This window comes from Manis javanica, chromosome 2 (genome assembly GCF_040802235.1).
Source record: "Manis javanica isolate MJ-LG chromosome 2, MJ_LKY, whole genome shotgun sequence".
Lineage (NCBI taxonomy): Eukaryota > Metazoa > Chordata > Mammalia > Pholidota > Manidae > Manis > Manis javanica.
In genome coordinates this window covers 220,213,288-220,240,112 of record NC_133157.1, presented here as the reverse complement: position 1 = coordinate 220,240,112, position 26,825 = coordinate 220,213,288, and the positions used below count along the sequence as shown (strand labels likewise).

General features: G+C 41.8%; 1 long non-coding RNA gene across 1 annotated transcript; it reads right to left on the bottom strand.

Moving 5' to 3' along the window:
• Window positions 1-1,056: 1,056 nt before the first annotated feature.
• LOC108398901 (uncharacterized) lies at window positions 1,057-26,678 on the bottom strand. Its single transcript, XR_005062609.2, has 4 exons — window positions 26,500-26,678; window positions 25,946-26,141; window positions 19,210-19,397; window positions 1,057-5,556 (listed from the first exon to the last, which is right to left on the bottom strand). It is a non-coding gene; the product is annotated as an uncharacterized lncRNA (long non-coding RNA).
• Window positions 26,679-26,825: the final 147 nt, after the last annotated feature.

Below are 26,825 nucleotides of genomic sequence, written 5' to 3'. Positions count from 1 at the left end.
ATCTCCTATCTACTGCCTTCAAAGATTGTCCCTCCTCCCACGTCATCTTCCGCCTCCAGCCCTGCCATCCGGCCCAGCCCGACTGCACAGAGAGGCTCTAAAGTCCCACACTATCACAGAATGCGTTCTTCCTCGGGGTCTGCTTCTCAGCCCATTCATGTCTGCTCCAGGGGAGCTCAACTGAAGCGCTGGAGAATGAAATTGCATTGTTTCTGTTGTTCTTTTCTGTAACGAATGCATATTTTGCTTTGAAAATTCAAAGATATATACATGAGAAGTAGGAATATTTTCTAAATTATATATTTAGTATACATTTATATAGAAAGATAATGATAGAATTATTTACTACAATAAATTCATGTGTAATATAGCATATGCACTCAAAAAGAGAACCAGGATAAAATGCAGGTACACACACTGTCAAGCACTCAATAAATAAGGGCGCATATGTGCTAGGCAGGAGCGAGGTGTCCATCTACAGATGAATCTGCATCGTCCCCGCCCTCAAGGAGCTCACTTTAGGAAGGGGAGACAGACACACAACTGGTTGCCTACAAGATGTAAGCTAATTTAATAGTTATCTCCGTCGTCTGCAAATACACAGGGTACTGCATAAGTCTCCTTTGCCGGAGTGTCTGCAGTGCTGGACCAGCTCATGTGACTAGTCTGAGGTCAAACAGCTGATCAGTGAGCCAGTCACTTCACGTTCAGCAACATCCCTCTCAAGAGAGATAAACGCAAATGCGTGGGCAGGGGGATTGTTAAAATTTTAAAGAAGACTCAGATAATAACTATTCTTTAAGAAAGAGGAGAGGAAAATGAAAAATTAGCTTAGGATGGGGACATTATTTTGTTAGCAGTCTTCTGTTCATACAATCTCAGTAAGAAAAAAAAAGACACTTTTCTTGTGCATTTCGGGGTTTCTTCTCCCATTGAACAATTCAAACAACCAACAAATACACACACACACACACACACACACTCTTTTCATCACACATAGTGTCCTCAAGCATGAGAAGCCTTTAACATAAGCAGTTTCCCCACGGTCATGGTGGAGAGAGGTCTTGATGTGCTGAGGGAGAGGGGAGAGCAGAAGGGCACACGTCTGGGGTGAGTGTTATGGGTGGGGGTGTCATAGGGACTGGTGTTTAGCAGGTTGTTCTATAAAAGAGAAACTCTTTACCGAATTGAAGCTAATCCCTTAATCCCTTCCATTTGTACATCAATTTACAGTACTCCAAGCTCTTTTCCAACCATTATCGCATTTAATCTTCACAAATGCCAGCAAAGAACACAGGACAGGGATTAATGGGTTCTTTTCATGTAAATAGGAGAGGATGTCATTTGGCCAAGGTCACAAAGACAGGGAAGGGCAAAGCTGGCTGACATGTTTGGTTGTTTTATTTTTAGACATGGCCCTTCTTCCTTTTTGAAAGCTGGAGGTACATATTAATCTGGGCCATGGAAAGAATAAGTAAACAAATGACGGTCTTCTGTTTTGTGCTGAGCTGTCACATGAGGTGCACGTCGGCCCCTCCTAAGGTCCCGCCTCCAGGTCTACAACACCCTGTCAGAGGATTCTAGAAGTGTGGTCCAAAGGCCTCTGCTAGCCCCAAACTGTGTGTTTCCATTCCGCAGGGAGATAAGGGGCTTGTTTATGAGAGCAATCAACTGTCACAGAGCATACCGTTCATTTCCGTGGTGGTGTTCTTGAAACAAGGCTGTGTCCATGAGGGAGGTGGGACACTGCCGTGCATGCTAGCACAAATGTGTGTTCCCATCACGAGAGACTGGCGGACAAGCCCTTCAGGCAGCATGGCTCAGCTAACAACACAATGAAACCGAATTAATGAAGCTCCCTTGTTCAGAATTCAGAGTGGCCCAACCCAGGTGGGATGGCCTGTCCCTTCAACCTGCTGCCAACTGTCTTGGCTAAGATGTCCAACCTTGCCAGCATGCAGGGCCAAGGCGTGCCTGGCCCCAGCCCCCCAGCAAGCCTCCCAGTTTCAATTGAGTGACTCAGGCCAGAGCTGTGTAGAGTCAGTGCTCCAGATGGCCTTGCGCTTTGCTACGTACCCCCTGAGGAATGTGGGGTGACCATTTCTCCCTGAGACTGCATAGTTCAGAGGGAAGATTTAAGGACCAGATCTGCTGAGCTGCCTGGCACACCCTGCAATCCCCCACTGCACTAGACGTACTCATCTTCCCGGCCCGTGAAGGGTGAAGGGCTGCTCATAATGTGTATCTGTACCCAGTGGGTGAGGCTCCAGAAGGTGGAATACTCACAAAAAATGCATTTTTCTTCTAACACGCAACAAGTATTTATCTTCCCCATACTATGTACCAGGTACTGCTAAGGAATTGGCGCTTCAGAGGGCAGAAAAGGGAGAGAAGGCTTCTTTCTGGCCATGAAGATAAGATGTCGGTGGAGGAGAGATGGATATGAGCAAATAAAAGAAAAGCTTTGGTTGTAAGTTCTAGGTAGAAAATAAAATAGGATAAAGAGAGGGAAGGGGTGCTAATTTGGGGAGGGTGGTTAGGGAGGTCTCTCCGAGCAGGAGGCAGTGGGAGCAGACACGGCAAGACAAGGCGAAGCTTAGCTCAGTGCAGAGGCCCCACAGCAGATATTTCTTGGACATCGAGATAGGAGCTCAAGTTTGTTTCCAGAATTCTGTCCTGGAAGAACATTATTGCTTCTTAATTTTCCAGGAGATGCCTGTTTTTTATTCGTTAAAGAAACAGTATGGTGCATTAGAAGTAACACAAGCTTTGGAGGAAGTCATCAATTTCATCTGTTTCCATTAACTTAATCAAAGTATTAAAAATCTCTCAGTGTCAATTTCCTCGCCGGTGTATTAAGAATGAAAAGCTTGACTTCAGATACTTGAAGGGAGACCCACCTGAGACAGAGCATTCCTTAATACTTAGTAAATTTCCTGACACATAATGTGTATTTTATAAATATTAGCTCCTCCCCTTCTTCATTAAAGAGGTTTAAGACTAATATAAACAAGAGCACTATTAGAGCTATTAATTTCATAAGCCTTTTGCTTCCATTTAAGGGAAAGGCTTTTCATGAGTATAATAGAATCTGAATAGAAATTTGAACATCATAATATTTATTTGTTCCAGTAAATATATTTAAATGAGAAAATTTAAAAATACATCTCAACATGTGAGCAGTCTGCTAAAATATACCCATTTCCATGGGACTTGAGGATTGATAATGACAACTCCAGGGGAGAAGATAGAGAAGAAAAAGCACTAAAACATCAAGGCCAGTCCAGGGCAGATGGGTCAAGTTAGCATCCCACCTCATTTATCTAAAGATACATTTGGAGTAATTATTAAGTGTCTTGAGCTTCATATGTTATATCTCTAATCCTTAAAACGACCCTGAAAGTTATTTGTTTTTCTATTGTCACTCCAGCCATTGAAAAATTTGGAATCCCAACTCTAACTCACAAAAAAGATGATTTTGTGAAGCACAAGGCTGGGACCAGCACCAGGCATGGCTCAGAAGCTCGATTTTGAATTTGGCTTCAGCTTTAGCTTTCTCTTTCAATCCTCCACCTTCCATCCTTCTGTGTTGGCTTTGTCAGCAGACAAGCTCATTACAGGAGCAGAAACATCATCACTGGATACCCAAGATCCTATGATTCATGATCCAAAATTAAAGAACGTTCGCCATGTCCATAGACCAATCTTAGGGAGGACACTCACTGGCCCTGTTTGGAACAGGTGATGTCATTTTAACACTTTCTCATGATCAAGGTGATGAAGTTGAATGTCTACCCTATAGTGGTGTCAAGGATGGTGAGAAAGGCCCATGACTGACAGCACCACCAGGACCAAAATGGAGATGGCAGCAGCATTGTCAGAGGAAGGAAGTTAAATAAGATGCATACTCTATACTAGATTGGCTTCTTAATTTGCATATGAGAAAACTGAGGCTCAGATATATAAATACAGAAATCAGCAAACAAACACGATCTCACCTCAATCACACAGCTGATCAACCTATGCTCACACAGGCATAGGCCAAGGGGTCAGGACCCCGGAAGAAGGAAATCAAGATTATCATTAAATTGTCCAGAATCAGCAGACAATCTGACTGATAAATTTGTGGGCAGAGCAAAAATTTCAAAATGTGGACCAATTTTAAAGCCTGAGCTCTTTCCAGAACACTGCCTGCTTCTCTAACTCGCCGTTAATGCAAAGATTCCGCCAATGAGCACTTCCACAAGAACTAGATCATTGTACTATGTTTGAAAAGTCCAGTTTCAAAGGGATTTTTCCTGCATCCTGTTTCCTCTCTGTTTTGGCCTATTTTGTGATATGTGTACTAGGTTATTGTAGCATGTGGCTTGCTTGTACTATTTCACATGTAAAAAATGCAGTCTACTGAACAATGAAATCATCAGAGAAAGAACAGTTAAATGGAAAGGACCCAAGCCATGAGCGGCTGAACTCAATATGTCTTGGGTTTCAGCTAGAGCTTGCTTTCCAGTCAAATCCATGGGGCCATATGCAGGGCCAGAGACAGAGGAAAATAAAGAGGCCACACAGATGGTTTCCAAACTGTGCTCCATGAAGCCACGGGCTTCCAGGGTCCCTTAGGGACCCAGAGCAGCCAAAAGGAGCTCAGGGCTAGCGTGGCTCAGGTAACCCCCCAAAGCCCGCAGCTTTATCTGCACTGTTTGGAGTGGGAGGGCTGCTGGTTTAACAGAAACATGTCCAGTGTCCTCACAGGTCTGACAGCAGAGCGTGGCCACTGACATCCTCTCCAGCACCTGGTAGGGGCACTTGTCTGGGTCATTTACCTGTTTGTTAGTGGTCAGACATGGCCTCCCCTCTAGAGGTATCTGATTTCAAAACACTGCACACAGGTAAGTACAAGTATTTAAGAAGCGTACTGCTCACACAGGCATAGGCCAAGGGGTCAGGACCCCGGAAGAAGCAATCCAAGATTATCATTAAATTGCCCAGAATCATCAGAAAATCAGACTGATAAGCTTGTGGGCCGTGCTCTCTGGACCGAACAGAGGGCTTCGGGACTCTGCTCTCAGCACACTTGCTCCGCGGCAGCCAGTCGATCCTGAACACATGATGCCGATCACTTTTCTCTGTGTAACCAGAGCCCCTGCCCCCAGAGGCAGATCTTCACTGGAGCTGCCCTCTCTCAACCCCACATTGCAGAAAACCCCCGAATTTTAAACAATTGTTCCTGATTTATTTTTGCATTTCAGGACTCATCATGCTCATTATGTTTTCTGTTGCTGTTCTTGTTTTCCCCCTGCTTTCATTTTTTTTCTAACATTTTAACTCACCCACTGGAGCATCCCCCAGTTGTGTCTTCTAGTAGTACGTGAGTACATCCATTCACTCAGCACACATTTGCTTGGCAGTGATTTCAATGGGAAAGAAGAAGAGGTGAAGCAATGCGCCGTTAGGACCTCCTGGCTCAGGGAAACCATCATCTCTCCGGCCTCCAGACCAGGTGGTTACACAGAAGGAGTGTGTGTGAGGGTGTCTCCTTTGGTATTTTGCTCCCACCTTTAAGAGAATAAGAAAGTTTATCAGAACAAGAGAGATGAGGCACAGGGTCCTGGCACAGGTGTGGCCGTGGCTGAGGTTTAAGAACACAGGTGGAGGTGTCAGCAAAAGAGAAGGTCACGGTCTGGCCCTGCCTATCACTGTGTGAACTTGGCCAGCCTATTTAACCTTCCTGGTCCTCAGTTGCTTCATCTGCAGAATGGGTGCTGTCTCTACACACAGTGAGAGAATTAAACCTGAGCATGCACACTGAGGAGCACTTTTGCTAATCGTTTTTCTTATATAAACATTCATCTCAATTTTGGGAAGTTGTCCTTAGAGCGAGTTCAGTGTGGTTAGTCTTTGGAAAATTAGAGGAAACCCTCACCATCAAACAGTGAAGGCAGCTTCCACCAGAGGTGAGCTTGCTAATTCCAACTGGAATGTATTTGATGAACAGTAGGGGATGGAGAACTGCTCCTAAGGTGACTTAAGTGACACATTCTGCCAAAAGTAGCGTTTTGAGAGCTTTGGAGTCTCTACATTAACAAATGTTTGGGGGAACACAAGGGTGAATTGATGCTTTCACAGTAGGGATTATGTTTGTCCATTCTTATGTCAGATAATAGATGATCAATAAAAATGCTTTAAATGTGTTAGAAAAAGTTTCAGTTTGACTCTTATAATTTATAGAAAACAGGTGTGCAATAATGATAATGCAACGTAGAAAGTGGTAACAGCTCTGGGTTTGATACAAGCGAAGAGAGTGGAATAATCCCGGAAGTGTGATGGACAGCGGGTGGGGGCGGGGGGACGTTTGTAACCCTCTCTGCCATTTACCTCACCTGCACAACCTTGAATAAATTGCTCAGTTCAAATCAAGGCTTGCTGAGCACCCACAATTCACCTGCCAATCAAGGATTTCAAGGTAACGTCCCACACTTCTGCATGGTGGTACTCCAACTCCCATCTATAAAATGAGGATGATGGCTATACTGATAACCCTAAGCTCCGTGTGAAGTTCAGGTGAAACAGCATATGCAAAAGCACCTTTTAAAACCAAAAAGTGGTTTTCAAGTGTGCATTTCTGTTGATATTTTCTGCTCAGGAGTTCAGTAAACAGAGAAAGAGGACTTCCAGGTAGAGCCATGACTAGAAATGGCTTCCACATAAGGATCAAAAAGTTACCTGAATTCTACCACATTTTACCTATCAAACCATCATGTAGCATTTATGAATGCTGCCAAAGAGAAATAAGAAAAATGTACTAATTGAGTAAAAGCTGGATGTTTATTATTATAAAAATGTCATTCAAATAGCTTCAGAAAACATGCTTGCCTAATTAGCTATTATGAATAGGTATCTATGGAAACAGCTGTTATCAGTACTCAAAATAAACAAAAATCACTTAACCATTTAACAGAGAATGGTTAAAGCCTAGGTCAGTGATTGTTTGCATCATATAAAGTAGGAGAAAATTGCAGACATTTAAAGAAAGAAATAACATTAAAGTAAAAAAGATCCCAGGAGAATGAGGGAATAGACTAGATCAAGGAAACCGTTCCTCACGGCTAAAGACCAGGCATTCTTATGTGCCTTAGGAGCGAGCGACACTAGATGTGTCCTTGATAAGGTAAAGATCTGTAGTAATTAGGTAAGGATGTCTTATTCAGTATTATAGTGTATAATCTACCCAGTATTCTTAGGCAGGAAAAAGAAAAATCATACACATTGGGGGAGAAACAGAAGTCAAATTGTCTTTGCTCACATATGGGATGATTGTCTACACAGGAAAATCCCAAGGAATCTACAAAAAGCTCCTAGAACTAATGATTGAGTTTTGTAAGGTCACAGTTTACAAGGTTAACATGAAGTAACAATTGTATTTCTATATAGTAGTAACAAACAATTAGAGATCAAAATTTTTAAAGTACCATTACTGCAACATCCAAAGAGGGAATATCTAGATGTATATCTTACTAAATATGCGCAGGATCTGTATGCTGAAAACTACAAATCAGTAATGAGATAAATCCAATATGATCTAAATAAATGGAGAAACTATTTCATGGGTTGTAAGATTCCGAGGCGTTAAGATCTGGAGTCCTCAAATCCATCTATAGAGTTAATGTCATCCCAGTTACAATCTCATATTGACAAGATGTTTCTAAAATCTGTATGGGAAACAAAGGGATAAAAAGAGCCAAAATATTTTGAAAATGAACACATTTGGAGGACTCACTCTACGTGATTTCAAGACCTTCAGTAAAGCTATAGCAATTAACACTGTGTGTTACTGGAGAAAAGATGTGACATCTGTGTGCCTGGAAAAGATTATGTAAGAAATCCGTGCTGCCTCCACCTGCCAAGTTCACCACATTTTTCCTTCCATATTCCCCTGGCCACACTTCCCCAACAAAAAATGTCAGCAGTTGAGTATTTCAGACTCAGCCAGGATCATGGGATCTGAATCATGGGATTTCTGACATGAGGATACACCTGCGTTGGAAGTGAATCTTAAAGGCGAGTAAAATCCCCAAGTGATCTTGTTTTACTTGATCTCCTGTATCTTCATGAGTTTGGATAGGGTTCTAGAATCTCATGGCCAAGCCCATAAGAATCCAGACACACCAACCTGCCCCTAACATCCATCTATTAATGAGAATCACACCTCTAACATGGCACTGTAAACCCCAAACCAGAAAATAAAACAAGGGCTGAAAAATTAAGCATTTTATGTTTTGCAGAACCTCAGAATATATTTAACTACTTTTTCACTCAGCATAATCCTGTATGAAATGATTTAGACCCTGCAGAAACTTTCTAAGATGATAAATATCCACACATGCACAAATATGCAAAGAACACACCCATTATTATCTAGTATTGGCAATGATTTAAAACTACATTCCAGAATGCTTTGGAACATATATATATGCATGTCAACTTTTCATTAGACACATAGTCAAAAAATAACATGTGATATAAATGAATATATTTAATAACTTGAATTTAGAAGGAACTAAAAAGCTATTAACAAATTATGCATGATTAATCAAACAGATTGGTGCAAGTTACAATCCTGGTGCCAAGAGGAATGATTCAGTGAGTTAACCTTCGAAACATAGTGACTTAAATGTAAAGAGAATATGATCTGATTTGGAATTTCATCACCTTTAGTCAGCTTTCCTACCCTGAGGCTATTCCTTAACCGCTCTGAGCCACAGATTCCTCATCTGTAAAACGAAGAGAAGAATTATTTACCAGGGCTCTAGTTTATATTGAATAGTTCTAAATAAGTTTTAGAGCAGACACTGTTCTAAGCGATTTATATATTTATAGCCTTTTAATTCTCAGGGCACCCTTCGTGGTCTATGTTACCTCCAATTTACAGACAAGGAAACTGAGTCACGGAGCTGTTAAGTGATTAGTCCAAAGTAACGCTAGAGTGATAGTCCTGGAAGCATGGTTTTAAACTAAGGCATGGGATTCGCCTGTCAACCACTACTATGCTGAGACTAGATTTTAAAATGTCATTCAGAGGCGGGAGCCAAGATGGCGGCGTGAGTAGAGCAGTGGAAATCTCCTCCCAAAAACACATAGAGCTATGAAAATATAACAAAGAAAAATCTTCCTAAAATAGAGACCACAGGACACAGGACAACATCCAGACCACATCCACACCTGCAAGAACCCAGCGCCTTGTGAAGGGGGTAAGATACAAGCCCCAGCCCGGCGGGACCCGAGCGCCCCTCCCCCCGGCTCCCGGCGGGTGGAGAGAAACCGGAGCAGTTTTTTTTTTTTTTGGCGAGCGCTTTTTGGAAGCCTTAGAGGGACGGGCCCCCGTTGCTGGGGAGGCAGGGTGGCGGGACCGGTGAGGAGGTGCCTGGGAACAGCGCCGGAGGACAAAGAATATCCCGCGTTTCTCCCTGCGAGACCTGGGGGCGGGTGCCTGAGACCGGTGCCTGAGGACGGAGGAGGTCGCGCGTTTTTCCCCTTTTTTTTTTTTCTCTTTATGGCAAGCGCTTTTTGGAAGCCTTGAAGGGACGGGGACCCCAGTGCTAGGGAGGCACGGTGGCGGGACTGGTGAGCGGGTGGCTGGGACCGGCGCCTGAGGGCAAAGAATATCCCCCGTTTTTCCCTGCGGGACCGGTGGGCGGGTGCCTGAGACCGGCACTTGAGGACAGAGGAAATCGCGCGTTTTTCCCCTTTTTTTTTTCTCTTTTCTGCGAGTGCTTTTTGGAAGCCTAAAAGGGACAGGGACCCCGGTGCTAGGGAGGCAGGGCGGCGGGACTGGTGAGCGGGTGCCTGGGACCGGCACCTGAGGACAAAGAATATCCCGCATTTTTCCCTGTGGGACCGGTGGGTGGGTGCCTGAGACCAGCACCTGAGGACGGAAGAAATCGCGCGTTTTTCCCCTTTTTTTTCTCTCTTTTTGCCAAGTGCTTTTTGGAAGCCTTGAAGGGACAGGGACCCCGGTGCTAGGGAGGCAGGGCGGCAGGACTGGTGAGCGGGTGCGTGGGACCAGTGCCTGAGGACAAAGAATATTGAGCGTTCCTTCCCTGCGGGACCGGTGGGTGGGTGCTTTTTGGAAGCCTTGAAAGGACAGGGACCCTGGTGCTAGGGAGACAGGGCAGCAGGACCAGTGCGCGGGTGCCTGGGACCGGCACCTGAGGAAAAAAAAAAAAAAAAATCGCGTGTTTTTTCTTTTTTTTTTCCTTTCTGTTCCCTCTCTCATTGTTGCTGTTGTTGTTTTGGTTTGGAGAGTGCTTTTTGGAAATCTTAAAGGGGCAGGACAGGTCACTTAGACCAGAAGCAGGGAATCTGGGGATCTCTGGGCACTCTAACCCCCTGGGCAGCAGGGAGCACAGAGGCCCCTTACGGAGATAAATAGTCTCCTGGCTGCTCCCCCTCTAACGGGGCTCCACCATTTTGGAGGAACAGCCCCAGCCAGGCCAAGCCCACAGCAACAGTGGAGATAAACCCCAAAGCAACTGGGCAGGAAGCAGAAGCCCTGTCTGCGCACAGCTGCCCAGCACAAGCCACTAGAGGTCGCTATTCTCCCAGGAAAAGGCTACAAACCAACAAGAAGGGAAGCTCTTCCAGCGGTCACTTGTACCAGCTCTGCAGACTATCTCTATCACCATGAAAAGGCAAAACTACAGGCAGACAAAGATCACAGAGACAACACCTGAGAAGGAGACAGACCTAACTAGTCCTCCTGAAAAAGAATTCAAAATAAAAATCATGAACATGCTGACAGAGATGCAGAAAAAAATGCAAGAGCAATGGGATGAGATGCAGAGAAAAATGCAAGAGCAGTGGGATGAGATGCAGAGAAAAATGCAAGAGCAGTGGGATGAAGTCCGGAAGGAGATCACAGATGTCAGGAAAGAGATCACAGAAGTGAAACAATCCCTGGAAGGATTTATAAGCAGAATGGATAAGATGCAAGAGGCCATTGAAGGAATAGAAGCCAGAGAACAGGAACGTATAGAAGCTGACATAGAGAGAGATAAAAGGATCTCCAGGAATGAAACAACACTAAGAGAAATATGTGACCAATACAAAAGGAAAAACATTCGTATTATAGGGATACCAGAAGAGGAAGAAAGAGGAAAAGGGATAGAAAGGGTCTTTGAAGAAATAATTGCTGAAAACTTCCCCAAACTGGGGGAGGAAATAATCGAACAGACCATGGAATTATACAGAACCCCCAACAGAAAGGATCCAAGGAGGACAACACCAAGACACATAATAATTAAAATGGCAAGGATCAAGGACAAGGAAAGAGTTTTAAAGGCAGCTAGAGAGAAAAAGGTCACCTATAAAGGAAAACCAATCAGGCTAACATCAGACTTCTCAACAGAAACCCTACAGGCCAGAAGAGAATGGCATGATATACTTAATGCAATGAAACAGAAGGGCCTTGAACCAAGGATACTGTATCCAGCACGACTATCATTTAAATATGATGGTGGGATCAAACAATTCCCAGACAAGCAAAAGCTGAGGGAATTTGCTTCCCACAAACCACCTCTACAGGGCATCCTACAGGGACTGCTCTAGATGGGAGCACCCCTAAAAAGAGCACAGAACAAAACACACAACATATGAAGAAGGGAGGAGGAGGAATAAGAAGGGAGAGAAGAAAAGACTCTCCAGACAGTGTATATAACAGCTCAATAAGCGAGCTAAGTTAGGCAGTAAGATACTAAAGAAGCTAACCTTGAACCTTTGGTAACCATGAATCTAAAGCCTGCAATGGCAATAAGTACATATCTTTCAATAGTCACCCTAAATGTAAATGGACTTAATGCACCAATCAAAAGACATAGAGTAATAGAATGGATAAAAAAGCAAGACCCATCTATATGCTGCTTACAAGAAACTCACCTTAAACCCAAAGATAAGCATAGACTAAAAGTCAAGGGATGGAAAAACATATTTCAGGCAAACAACAGTGAGAAGAAAGCAGGGGTTGCAGTACTAATATCAGACAAAATAGACTTCAAAACAAAGAAAGTAACAAGAGATAAAGAAGGCCACTACATAATGATAAAGGGCTTAGTCCAACAAGAGGATATAACCATTCTAAATATATATGCACCCAATACAGGAGCACCAGCATATGTGAAGCAAATACTAACAGAACTAAAGAGGGAAATAGACTGCAATGCATTCATTGTAGGAGACTTCAACACACCACTCACCCCAAAGGATAGATCCACCGGGCAGAAAATAAGTAAAGACACACAGGCACTGAACAACACACTAGAACAGATGGACCTAATAGACATCTATAGAACTTTACATCCAAAAGCAACAGGATATACATTCTTCTCAAGTGCACATGGAACATTCTCTAGAATAGACCACATACTAGCTCACAAAAAGAGCCTCAGTAAATTCCACAATATTGAAATTCTACCAACCAATTTTTCAGACCACAAAGGTATGAAAGTAGAAATAAATTCTACAAAGAAAACAAAAAGGCTCACAAACACATGGAGGCTTAACAACATGCTACTAAATAATCAATGGATCAATGAACAAATCAAAATAGAGATCAAGGAATATATAGAAACAAATGACAACAACAACACTAAGCCCCAACTTCTGTGGGATGCAGCGAAAGCAGTCTTAAGAGGAAAGTATATAGCAATCCAGGCACACTTGAAGAAGGAAGAACAATCCCAAATGAATAGTCTAACATCACAATTATTAAAACTGGAAAAAGAAGAACAAATGAGGCCTAAAGTCAGCAGAAGGAGGGACATAATAAAGATCAGAGAAGAAATAAACAAAATTGAGAAGAATAAAACAATAGCAAAAATCAACGAAACCAAGAGCTGGTTCTTTGAGAAAATAAACAAAATAGATAAGCCTCTAGCCCAACTTATTAAGAGAAAAAGAGAGTCAACACAAATCAACATAATCAGAAATGAGAATGGAAAAATCACGACAGACTCCACAGAAATACAAAGAATTATTAAAGACTACTATGAAAACCTATATGCCAACAAGCTGGAAAACCTAGAAGAAATGGACAACTTCCTAGAAAAATACAACCTCCCAAGACTGACCAAGGAAGAAACACAAAAGTTAAACAAACCAATTACAAGCAAAGAAATTGAAACAGTAATCAAAAAACTACCCAAGAACAAAACCCCGGGGCCGGACGGATTTACCTCGGAATTTTATCAGACACACAGAGAAGACATAATACCCATTCTCCTTAAAGTGTTCCACAAAATAGAAGAAGAGGGAATACTCCCAAACTCATTCTATGAAGCCAACATCACCCTAATACCAAAACCAGGCAAAGACCCCACCAAAAAAGAAAATTACAGACCAATATCCCTGATGAACGTAGATGCAAAAATACTCAATAAAATATTAGCAAACAGAATTCAACAGTATATCAAAAGGATCATACACCATGACCAAGTGGGGTTCATCCCAGGGATGCAAGGATGGTACAACATTCGAAAATCCATCAACATCATCCACCACATCAACAAAAAGAAAGACAAAAACCACATGATCATCTCCATAGATGCTGAAAAAGCATTTGACAAAATTCAACATCCATTCATGATAAAAACTCTCAGCAAAATGGGAATAGAGGGCAAGTACCTCAACATAATAAAGGCCATATATGATAAACCCACAGCCAGCATTATACTGAACAGCGAGAAGCTGAAAGCATTTCCACTGAGATCGGGAACCAGACAGGGATGCCCACTCTCCCCACTGTTATTTAACATAGTACTGGAGGTCCTAGCCACGGCAATCAGACAAAACAAAGAAATACAAGGAATCCAGATTGGTAAAGAAGAAGTTAAACTGTCACTATTTGCAGATGATATGATACTGTACATAAAAAACCCTAAAGACTCCACTCCAAAACTACTAGAACTGATATCGGAATACAGCAAAGTTGCAGGATACAAAATCAACACACAGAAATCTGTAGCTTTCCTATACACTAACAACGAATCAATAGAAAGAGAAATCAGGAAAACAATTCCATTCACCATTGCATCAAAAAGAATAAAATACCTAGGAATAAACCTAACCAAGGAAGTGAAAGACTTATACTCTGAAAACTACAAGTCACTCTTAAGAGAAATTAAAGGGGACACTAATAAATGGAAACTCATCCCATGCTCATGGCTAGGAAGAATTAATATCGTCAAAATGGCCATCCTGCCAAAAGCAATATACAAATTTGATGCAATCCCTCTCAAATTACCAGCAACATTCTTCAATGAATTGGAACAAATAATTCAAAAATTCATATGGAAACACCAAAGACCCCGAATAGCCAAAGCAATCCTGAAAAAGAAGAATAAAGTAGGGGGGATCTCACTCCCCAACTTCAAGCTCTACTACAAAGCCATAGTAATCAAGACAATTTGGTACTGGCACAAGAACAGAGCCACAGACCAGTGGAACAGATTAGAGACCCCAGAAATTAACCCAAACATATATGGTCAATTAATATTTGATAAAGGAGCCATGGACATACAATGGCAAAATGACAGTCTCTTCAACAGATGGTGCTGGCAAAACTGGACAGCTACATGTAGGAGAATGAAACTGGACCATTGTCTAACCCCATATACAAAGGTAAACTCAAAATGGATCAAAGACCTGAATGTAAGTCACGAAACCATTAAACTCTTGGAAAAAAACATAGGCAAAAACCTCTTAGACATAAACATGAGTGATCTCTTCTTGAACATATCTCCCCGGGCAAGGAAAACAACAGCAAAAATGAGCAAGTGGGACTACATTAAGCTGAAAAGCTTCTGTACAGCGAAAGACACCATCAATAGAACAAAAAGGAACCCTACAGTATGGGAGAATATATTTGAAAATGACAGATCTGATAAAGGCTTGACGTCCAGAATATATAAAGAGCTCACACGCCTCAACAAACAAAAAACAAATAACCCAATTAAAAAATGGGCAGAGGAACTGAACAGACAGTTCTCCAAAAAAGAAATACAGATGGCCAAGAGACACATGAAAAGATGCTCCACATCGCTAATTATCAGAGAAATGCAAATTAAAACTACAATGAGGTATCACCTCACACCAGTAAGGATAGCTGCCATCCAAAAGACAAACAACCACAAATGTTGGCGAGGCTGTGGAGAAAGGGGAACCCTCCTACACTGCTGGTGGGAATGTAAATTAGTTCAACCATTGTGGAAAGCAGTATGGAGGTGCATCAAAATGCTCAAAACAGACCTACCATTTGACCCAGGAATTCCACTCCTAGGAATTTACCCTAAGAACGCAGCAATCAAGTTTGAGAAAGACAGATGCACTCCTATGTTTATCGCAGCACTATTTACAATAGCCAAGAATTGGAAGCAACCTAAATGTCCATCTGTAGATGAATGGATAAAGAAGATGTGGTACATATACACAATGGAATACTACTCAGCCATAAGAAGTGGAAAAATCCAACCATTTGCAGCAACATGGATGGAGCTGGAGAGTATTATGCTCAGTGAAATAAGCCAAGCGGAGAAAGAGAAATACCAAATGATTTCACTCATCTGAGGAGTATAGGAACAAAGGAAAAACTGAAGGAACAAAACAGCAGCAGAATTACAGAACCCAAAAATGGACTAACAGGTACCAAAGGGAAAGGAACTGGGGAGGATGGGTGGGCAGGGAGGGATAAGGGGGGGGAAGAAGAAGGGGGGTATTAAGATTAGCATGCATGGGGGGGAGGGAGAAAGGGGAGGGTGGGCTGCACAACACAGAGAGGACAAGTAGTGACTCTACAACATTTTGCTAAGCTGATGGACAGTAACCGTAATGTGGTTGTTAGGGGGGACCTGATATAGGGGAGAGCATAGTAAACATAGTATTCTTCAGGTAAGTGTAGATTAAAAATTTAAAAAAAAAAAAAAAAGAAAGAAAGAAAGAAAAGGGGGATTACTCCTTAACAGGATAAAACTATTGGTAAATCAAAGATCAACGCATGCTTTAAATATCCTTAATGTTGATCACTTAAAGGGTGTCAGATGATCAGCTATGGAGGTACTCTTTTCTGATAATATTCCTTTCTCTTAATTAAAAAAAAAAAAAAAAAAAGCAGTTACTGTGTGCTGACCTCCAATGAGTTCTGCACAGTGGTATAGAGGGCATGTCAAAGTGTGGGCAAAGGGTCTGTTTGTTTCTACGCAGAAGATCAAGGCCTAGCTTGGATACCCAGAAAATGAACTAAGATACGATATGAGGAGGAGCTTCCGGCATCAGCACTCTCTGGAGGACTCGTGCCGGGGGATGATCATCAAAAAGCCTCCACAGGGATCCGGACGATGCTGCGGTTGTGGCTGCATCCAGCCCACCGTCTCCTGGACTTGCCATAAGAAGGAGGAGGGAGATGTCTAGGCTGGCATGTGCATACAGTGAGACAACGAATTTGACTGGATCTGTACTGTTGGAACTCAACCAGGAGTTGGGAGGGGTGCAAGTTGTAGCACCCCAAAATCTCATGACTATAGACTATCTATGGTTAAAAGAACATATGGGATGTGAACAGATCCCAGAAATGGGCTGCTTTAATTTGTCTGATGGTTCAAGTACAGTTGGAAAATATCCATCATATCATAGATAAATTTTCACAAATGCCTAGGGTGCCTAAATGGTTTTCTTGGCTTCACTGGAGATGGTTGGTAATTATAGATTTGCTTTGTTTATGTCACCATATTCCTATTATGTCAATATGTGTGTGCAAATTAGTTAGTAGTTTAAAACCTATACATACTTAAGGTACTATACAAGAAGATATGTCAAAGAAATAATCAATCCTCCCAAGTTTCCTTCATATGCTACATCTATAGCTTTTCTTCTTCCTTCCTAATTACAAACTTTAAATAGAATTCGTGCCTCATATCGAATTTACCGAGTATCATAATTCCTCCAGGTGGTAAAGATACCTCGAGACAAGTGCTGGGCATAGAAGCCACAGGGCATAAATCTGCAAAGAAGTAAAAAGCTAACCTTTGCAAACAATATGGCTTCTCTCTCACTTACCAACTTTACATTTCCCTGTATGGCCCCGGAAGATGACTGGTTAGCCAGAGACGGGTAAGATTCCTCAAGGGAGGAACAACCTAAGACAGGCACAGTCGCAGGGGGGCCATCAGGTGAGAATTTGGGGATCAACAGAGGTGAGGCTCAGAACCTCACCCCCCCTGCTTTGAGAGAAATCTTCTGCATCCGTGGATGTTTTGCTGCCCTTGTCTAGCCTGGATTAATACTTAGTCCATAGGCACACACCTGATCATCTGATCATCTACATTTGCCTTCTTACAGCACTAAACTATGTTTTCTACCTTTATCTTGCATCTACCTACCACTTCAGCATTTTATTAAAAATAAAAATAATAATAATAATAGGAGAAATGTGGGATCAACATATAAATCAAGTACAAAAATCAAATGAATATTCATATTTGACCTGATGGTTTATAGGTCATATTGCATGATCAAAACCGAAAGTTTCTGTGATGACTGCCCTTGTACTGTTCACCATGTAAGAATTTATTCACTCTGTAAGAATTCGTTCACCATGTAAGAACTTGTTCGTTATGCTTCAGAAGATTGGAGACTGACGAGAATTAGGCTTGAGATGGATTAATGATTGTACATTGAGCATTGACCCCCCTATACTGAATTTTATTGTTGTTAACAACCATTTGATCAATAAATATGAGAGATGCCCTCTCAAAAAAAAAAAAAAAAAAAAAAAAAAAAAAAAATACTGAATTGTATGTTTGAAAGTTGCTAAGAGTAGATCTTCAATTTCTCAATATATGAGCACACAAAGTGTAATATGTGAGGTGATAGATGTGTAACTAAACTTATTGTGGTAATCATTTCATTATATATATATATATATATATATATATATATCAAATCAGCACTTTGTACACCTTAAAACTTACACAATATTATATGGCAATTATAGCTCAATAAAGCTGGAAAATTTTTTCAATTAGAAATAAAATAAGAATCATCCCTCCCACCTCCCTCTCCCACACATAAACACAGAAAAAATTATGGCATTTTTAGCTCTACCTTGGGAGAATCTTATATCCTAAATGTCTAACTGGGGAGGTTGTCCAGTGTATATGTCAACTTGAAAATGCTAGATTCTGTGTCAAAATGTGTATCTGGCCAAATGTTTCAAATCCTTTATGAAAAATTTATAGAAATTTTAATAAAGAACCAAAGAGAAAAAAAAAAAAAAAAAAAAAAATGTCATTCAGTATGTCATGCAACTTGAACGCCTGTACATTCTTGGTAGAAATATAAATTGGAAAAACAACTTTGGCGATCTGTCTGGCAGTTATCTATTTAGTATGGGGATGTGCAAACACTATGAACCAACAATTCCACTCCCAGACTTATGACTGACAAATATGTACTTCTATTGACCAAACCAATGGACAAGAACATCCATAGCAGAACTATTCATATTAGCCAAGAACTGTCAGCTGCCCATATGTTTAGCTATAGAAGGATGGATAAATTGTGGTACATTCACATGGTAGAGTCCTCTACAAGGATGAGAATTCAAAGCAAACCTGTGAATTCCCTCAACACCATTGATGAATCAAAAGGCATATTAATTGGGAGATACCAGACATGAAAAAAAAGTACAGGATATATATATATATATTATACACACGTACTTATAGAAAGTTAAAAAAAAAAGCGGGTGAAACACATGTGGTGTTAAAAGCCAGGGTAATAGTTGCCTTGGGAAAAGGTGTGAATGGAGGAGGCAGGAGGCCTTCTGGCATTTTGGTAAAGTTCTGTTTCTTGATCTTGGTGTTGGTTATACAGATGTGTTGAATTTGTGAAAATTCACCCTAATTATTTGTGCACTATTCTTGATATATATTATAATCAATATTTTATTTTGAAAAACATACTTGTAAAGTGTCCTCTCCTGCCCTAAAATGCAACTTACCTAAGAGCCCTACATTTTTAGGACACACACCAACTGCTAGAGTCATTCTACAGACACATACACTCCCACACACACAACATACTCAGAAGTACACTCTCCCACACCTGCGTGCCCACACATGCAAACACATAGTGACAAATGTGTGCACACAAATACATACTCACCTGTGCACATGCACACCCATGCGGACACATGCAGACACATCCCCCGCACCCACGTCAGGCTTCTCTCCTGTGTACGGAGCGTCTGTCCTCCCAGCTCTTTTTCTCTCCCCGTCCTCAGCTGCCAAGCTCTTCTCACAAAGGATCTGTGTTTTCTTCCTTCTTGATCCCTACTGGGCCTTCCTCTGTGTCTGACACACAAACATACAATTGTTTATTGGTGACACACTGAAGTGTGCCAGGGTTGGAAAGCTTTAACTTTTAGAAATCTCAACACTAGAATTATAGCAGGTGGCTTCCTCCAGAAATTGTTCACCTCTGTGTTCCTTCTCTGTACAATTGAGAAGGAAGTGAAATAAATAAATGGAAAGGCTTCAGTAAAGTAAAGAAATCTGTCTTGGTAGCAGACACCCCTTCCTCTTTACCCCTTAGTCAGATTCACTGAGGGGTCCACTCAGGCACAGACCTGAAGGAGCTGACGGAAGGTCTAGAATCAGATCTCTGGGTAGGGAATGAGTAAGACAGGAAAAAGGGAAAATAGAGGAAAAGAGAGTCCAAAGAGAGAAGAAGAAGCTAAAGTGAAAAGTGTAATATTTTTAAATGATTTGGGGATGAAATCATGACCAAGTATACATTAAAAAAAAAAATCTCTCTGTATGGTGATAAAATGCGTTGGCTTTTTGCTGTTCTCGCTCAGCTCAGTGATACAACCACCAAATCAGGGACTGCGCCACTGAAGTTATGAACCATCACCATGTCCAAGTGCAAGACATGCTTTCCTATGTCACCAGACCACACCAGACTCTGAGTAAAGTCGGTGTCACAATAACAACTCCTAAATGGAATTCTTGTGTGACTCTGACCTCGCTTCCACGTTCTCGCCTGTCTCACGTCGCTGGGGTTTCCCTTGAACGTATTTCACCTATACTCTGTCCTGGGCCTCTCAGGGACTGAGTGGCACCCTCTATCCCTCTCACACCTGCTTCCATGGCTGTCCTTCCTCTACTGCCCGCTCTGATGTCTCCGAGTCCACCATCATGGAGCCATAGCCTCAGATGGCTCTACCCAATCCCTGTGAAACCACTTCCAATCACTTCCAGGGCTCCATCTCCTTGAGGTTTGCTCCCCAGCTGGCATTTGGAGGGTAAGAGATGAGCAAGACTTCGAAAAGTTGCTAATGACCGTTCCCAGAAGTGTCCCTGTGAAGCAGGCACTACCCACCTCTGAGAAGCCCTCACACAAACCACCAGCTTTCTCTGTGCTCATCTAGGATTTGTCACACATGATGATGTCACTCAACCGTCAGAGCATTCTTGTGAGAAAGGGATATTGTGTACCTTCTTTCAAAAGTAGGAAAACTGAGATGCAAACATATTGACACTCTTAGAGTCATACAGTGGTGAGTTGGCTTCAAACTTTGACCCCAGAAGCTGTTCAATTAATCATGACTTAGTGCTTATAACCATGATATAATCATTCCTCACTTTGTCAGTCTTCCACAGTAGATGGCAGACTTCCAGCTCTACATCACCTTTTGATTTGCATTATCCATCCCACACCGAAAACACCAGCACAGAGCCATGCAACCTGCTTTATCTTTTTTCATGTGGCTAAATCCCATTCACCCTTCAAGTTCCCTTACACGTGACATTCTCAGGGAGCCCTTTCCTGACTTTACCCAACTTAAGGATCCCTGGTTATATATGCTCATAACTCCTTACGTGCCCCATCCCATGGCACTCATTGTGTTTAATTATAAGAACCAATGTCCTAAGGAGGAGCCTGTCTGCCTCCTTCATGATTGCACCCCAGTGTCCAATACCTATTTTAGTGCTTGGCCCTGAGCATGTGCACAATATGTATTTATGTAAGACTGAAGCAATTACATTTGATACATGTAATAATTACTCTGGAATTTTATTAAAAATGTAGATATGTCAGATTCAGGGGATCTCTAATTGGGGCTTAGGGATTTACCTTGGATCAAGCTTTTTTCAAATTTAGATGCAGAAGGACAGTTTGCAGATATTTGAGTGAATTAATGTTTGGATGGATGCATAGATACATGAAAATGAATTAACACATCACTCAGCCATTGAATTAATGAGTGGACAAATAAGTACATTGCCAGGCTAAGGTTAGATCTGAGGTTGTGCTGACCCCACTGAGATTCATTCTGCCCTTCCAGGGGTCTGGCCTGAACAGGTAGCAAGGCTTCCCTGGGATGCGCCTTTAGCAATGCGCAGGGATGAAATAGTTCTCTGCTAATCATTGCTCTGTTTTATGCACCCCACCCAACACTCCAAATGAAGCCTTTGTGCTAAATCTTCATAGAAACAACTGGAAACTAGGAAAAGTCTTAATCAACTTGAAAGTAAACACTAGGTTGCCATTTAAATAACTATCATCTCCCTAAACACGAAGTCCTCCAGACCAACACTGAATAAATGCAAAGAACACATCTATTAGCTAGAAATGAATAAAACAGTATTTATGAAATGAGTAATTTGAATTTGATTAATGTTTATAAACGTGTTTACATATGAATTGAATATTAACCTATAGCTTGAAAGGGTTTAATTAGCCTTGGAATATTGTTTTGGAGCACAGTGAAAAATAACCAGTTCACACAGGGAAAGGCAAAGGATATCTGCATGCACAAATGAGGTCAATTAATTAAGCAATTTGCATACATTTGAAAGGTTATTTTCAGGGAATTCTTTTTTGACATTTGTTTCTTCCTATTCCCATATTGTGTTTTCAATGTTCTATTTATAGAACATGTCAATCACTCAGCCACTCTGATTGCATCAGGATGGGCTCGGACACAGCCCTGGAGGCCACAATCTTCCTGAGAACAAGTCATCTCTGCACAAAGGACAAAATACTTGCTCCACATGAACCCTAGGATGACAAGGAGGGAAATCAGGTTTAAACTAAACAAATGAATTTGATATAGAGCCATACAATATCAGTGCACAGCAACTGGGGTATAGTAAAAGCTCATAAATTATTTGTTTAATGAATGAATAAATGAATAAAAGCCATCATGGGTTCCAAGAATTAACACAGTGTTTTTAAAAGAGTACTGCAGTAATGTCATCTCAACCCTCGACCGCGCTTTAGCCCTCTCTATTTTGCACTCAAACCTCTCAGGAAGGTCCTGTGAAGTCTTACTGAATTCTGGTTACTTTATAAAAGTAAAATGTATTTTCGATATGCTTTTACAAATGAGTTATTTGGCCCTCCAGGTTTTAAAAATTCCCGTGAAGCAATGCAGTATTGCTGAGACTTCTAATGCAAAATCAAACAGCTGGTTTATAAAATAATGCTAAGATTAACTAGACATATGAGGATACCTGACCTCTACCCCTTCCAACAGATGCACAGGGAGGCCATTGTTCATCAGATGCCCAAGAGCTAGAAATGGGGCAGAGAAAAGAGCACTAGCACCACCCAGAAGGAGCCTATTGCTTACAGGTTTTACAATGTATCGGATTGTGCAAAGCGCTATCACATGCATTATTTGATACCAGTTTGTGAAAGAAGCATGGAAGATGTTATTGTCCTCAGTTAAACAGGAGGAAATGTGTTCTTTTCATTGGAGTGGAATGTCCAAAGTGTTATCACCACAGCCCTCAATTCTCATTCTCAAGGTTTTCCACACTTTCAGGCCAAATATGGTACAGAGAGCAGTGCCGAAAGCAAGTCCTTTCACTTAGAGTGGGTCGGCTCCGAGGACCGCCGCCTGGGTATCTCTTGCATGTCATCCGCATAAAGCCACCAGGAGGGGTTCTGCCCGTTCCCGGTGAGAGTCCCCCTCATTTCTAGAAGAGATTTTAAAATGCTAAGTTTCTCTTTCCATAGAGATAAAGAAGAGTGAAGGAGATGATACTTCTAGAAGCAACCACCACTTTCCATAGAGATAAAGAAGAGTGAAGGAGATGATACTTCTAGAAGCAACCACCACTTTCCATAGAGATAAAGAAGAGTGAAGGAGATGATACTTCTAGAAGCAACCACCACTTACACTAACAATAAAAACTGAAGTGCAGAGGACTAAGTAAACCCTTCCTTTTCAGTGGTTCTGGACAGGTGGAAGAGCAGACAGAGCCTGATAGAAATAATTTTTTTCAAATGAGGTGTTGGACGGAGTGTTTTTGAAAAAAATATATAATTCATGAAAGGCATTCTGCTCTAGTGAAGTCCATCTTTACCCATTCTCCAACTTCATCAAGCTCCGGAGGATGGTAATCTCTATCATGCGGTCAGCCAAACAGCTGGCATATGAGTGCTGCGGAAGGTCATGTCGAAGGTCTGAGCATCGTGTGAAATGCCCTGGAAGAGGGGCTCCATAACTGCTGAAAGACTGGGGTTAATATCTGAAGGGCTTGCACTGTATCAGGCAATGTACTAGGCTCACTGATGGACATTATTGAATTGAATTGTCATGATAACTTTTTGAGGAATAAATTATGTTTTTAAATTTATTTCACAACTCATGGAATAGCTTACAGAATTTTTAATTTGTCCTGTTTCCGAGCAATAAGCAGCAGATCCAAGACTTTCTCCCCAAATCCCAGATTCTCCGTTTGGGCTCCATTACCTGCTAATTGTGGAGCCACTCGCAGCCTCATGGAGCACCTTGAGGTCTGATAACTGAAGGCCAAGGAGAGGAGCTTGCCTTTTCCAGACAGTGAATAGATACAACCTGAAACTAATTTCCATCTTTCATTCTTCATTCAGGTCAGAGAATTCAGTCTCCTAGTAAAGCAGCCATTTCCCAGAAACTGGAATGGAAAGCTGCTGCCCCCACCCCCTTATCAAAACACACACATACACACACAATCTCCCTTAGCTCTGATCTTGATATTTCCTTCCTTTCCCTTCCCTCCCACTTTCCATCCATTATCTGTCGACCCTGACCCGTGCCCCCTCCTGACCTTATCTAGGAAGGCACATGGCACAGGGTGGGGCTTGGGTTGTGGCATCAGATGAAAGGGGGCTCTGACCATGGCTGAAAGCTGGTTCACTGTGGGACTTTGAAGGTGATATCTCTCGGTCTTATTTTCCTCATCCATTAATAGGGAAAATAAGTTTTAAACAGAAGTATTCCGAGTATGAAGTATGTAGTTTGCAAACTGAGCTATTATTATTTTCCTCCTTGCCCCCTGAAGTTTATTTCAATTCAGCAAATAGTGAAGGCACACTCCATCAGATGGTGACAGCGTGGGACTTGGTCTTAATATTAGACTAAGTGGCTCCCTGTTCATGCCACCCACCCCAAGAAAAAGGAGCTTCCTGGTTTACCCATCACTCATCCTTCTCTCCTCTGCTCTCTGAGGGGTGTCCTTGTGCCCTCTGTATTGCTTCCGACAAGCCTAAGGCTTTTTGCACTTCTACTTTTCTCTGCCTTGAATTCTTTTCTTGATTCTCATCTCCCACTGTGTCTGTGATGATGCCTGTCCCTGGCTACCAAGAAAAACAACTGTGCCTTTCCTCATCCCTTCCAGGATGTGGCATCCTGGCACTAGCTCTTTGGAAGAAAAGTCACTCCATTTGCACAAAAAAGAAACCATCCAAGGAGTTTGGGACTAGCCTGTGGGGATCCTAAGGAATAAAACACTACTTCTTGTATTCAAAGAAATCAAGTATATGCAATTTGCATGCGTGGATGACCTCTTACAGATTTCTATCGCATGAGCTTTCCTCAGGCCTGGATGGCAATGCAAGGGCCCTCATCCTGTCGCTGGCTAGGACCCCTCCCTGCTCACTTCCATGCAAAACTCACAGGTTTTTAGCAGCAAATACCATAGTTTAAGTTGCTAGTTTGCTTTGTGTTCTTATTCTTGTTTTTTGTTTTGTTTTGATTTGCTTTTCTGTCTGCCTGTCTGCCCGTCTAGTTTTCTTTTTCTTATAAAGAAAAAAGAGGAAGTAGACAGAAAACCAATATCTGAGAATGTTTGCTACCCCTTCGTTCTGAGTCAGGTGCCTGCATGGTGAAGAACTCCTCTCTAAAGGCTTCAGAATCAGCCAATCCCTTTCACACATTTCTGTCAATTCATTAATAATGACAAATGCCAACAAAAAGCTCATCTATCCTGAAAAGTAAATCCCAAGGGAAGCTGCACTATCTCCTCTAACCAAAATTGCCTGAAATTTTGACCAAATCAGTTTAACTGAAGTTTGGTCATTTGAAGCTGAAATACATATGCTAAAGTCCAAATTCCAGCAACTATCAATTGTAGGAAAAGGATATTAACAAGTTCATGTTTTGTGGAAGATTCAATATAAATTCTAAATTTGAGTTTATTTTGATCAACCTTTATTCTTTATCATGGGGGTTCTCATAAGAAACTAATTTCTATGGACTACATACTGCTTCTAAATATCATATTGTAGAAAAGCCAGACATGTTGCCTTTTTAATTCAATAAGCAAATTGAATGGCAGATATAGTAAGTTTATTAAAAGAATTAGGTTTACTAAATTTTAAATAAAGTTTGTTGATAATGAAACTAAGAAGGTTAATTAAAACAAAACATGACCAAATTTGACAAGAAAAATAAAAAATCAGATATGGATAAATTTTTAAAGCCTTAACTAAGTAAAACTAGTTAGCATGTGGCTTTTAGCTGTATGTATTTTGCCCACTCATTCAATCCACATGCTAATGAACTATCTACTACATTCTAAATTCCATGTTCAGGGCTGTGCAGAATACAGAGACAGAAACTCACCATCTTTGTACTGAAGGAATTCCCATCAATTGGAGAGATGATTCTTGTGTCATACATACAATGGCACCAGACACGTAACTCTGTAGTTCCGGGGGAGTCTTTGTTACCTTATCCATGTAGTGGCGTCACTCCCGTAGGGCAGGACTTGTTATGTCATGACAGCCTGTCCGCAGGAGAGCTGCTGCAAAGCAACCGGCTGCAGGAATGGAGAGCACATGGAAAGTGAAGGGGGATACATATATACGTATGTGTTTTACATACATTTATGTATGGAGATACACTGGTATAATCTGCCAAGTCCAAAGGTCAGCACCTAGGAAAAAGTACACCGTTCTAAGCACTTAAAAGAAATAGAAAAAGGTATTCTGGGAAGGTAAACAGTTTTGCTCCTTTCTTTTAAGGAAAGAACCCCACCCCTGCCCAAAAACCCCCTACCCACTCCTCCCCGCCACACACACACACACACACACACACACACACACACACACACACACACACACACACACACACACACACACACGCCTAAGGGGCTAAGGTTCACTTAGTAGTCATACTGTTTTATTTTGCTTTGTTTCTGCCCAGTTTCCTTTGCCTCCTGACCAGCCGCAGCCTTTTCTTGAGGACGAGAGATCCTGTTCCTCCTTCCTCGTGGGTCGTAGCAGAAAACATTAAGGGGGTGCTAAGCCTCGCACACGTGTTGGCTCAGGACCCAGCGCTTCCTGATCAGAGCATTTCCCTGCAATCTTTTGGAATGGAACTAAGCGAAGGCAGCCGTAACTCCTCCTAGAAGGCGCCCGAGTTTCCTGTCCCGTTTTCAGAGGGAGGCTGACAGTGGTTCATCTGCAGGAAGACCGTGTTGGAGGAAGGCACAGGGCTGCCG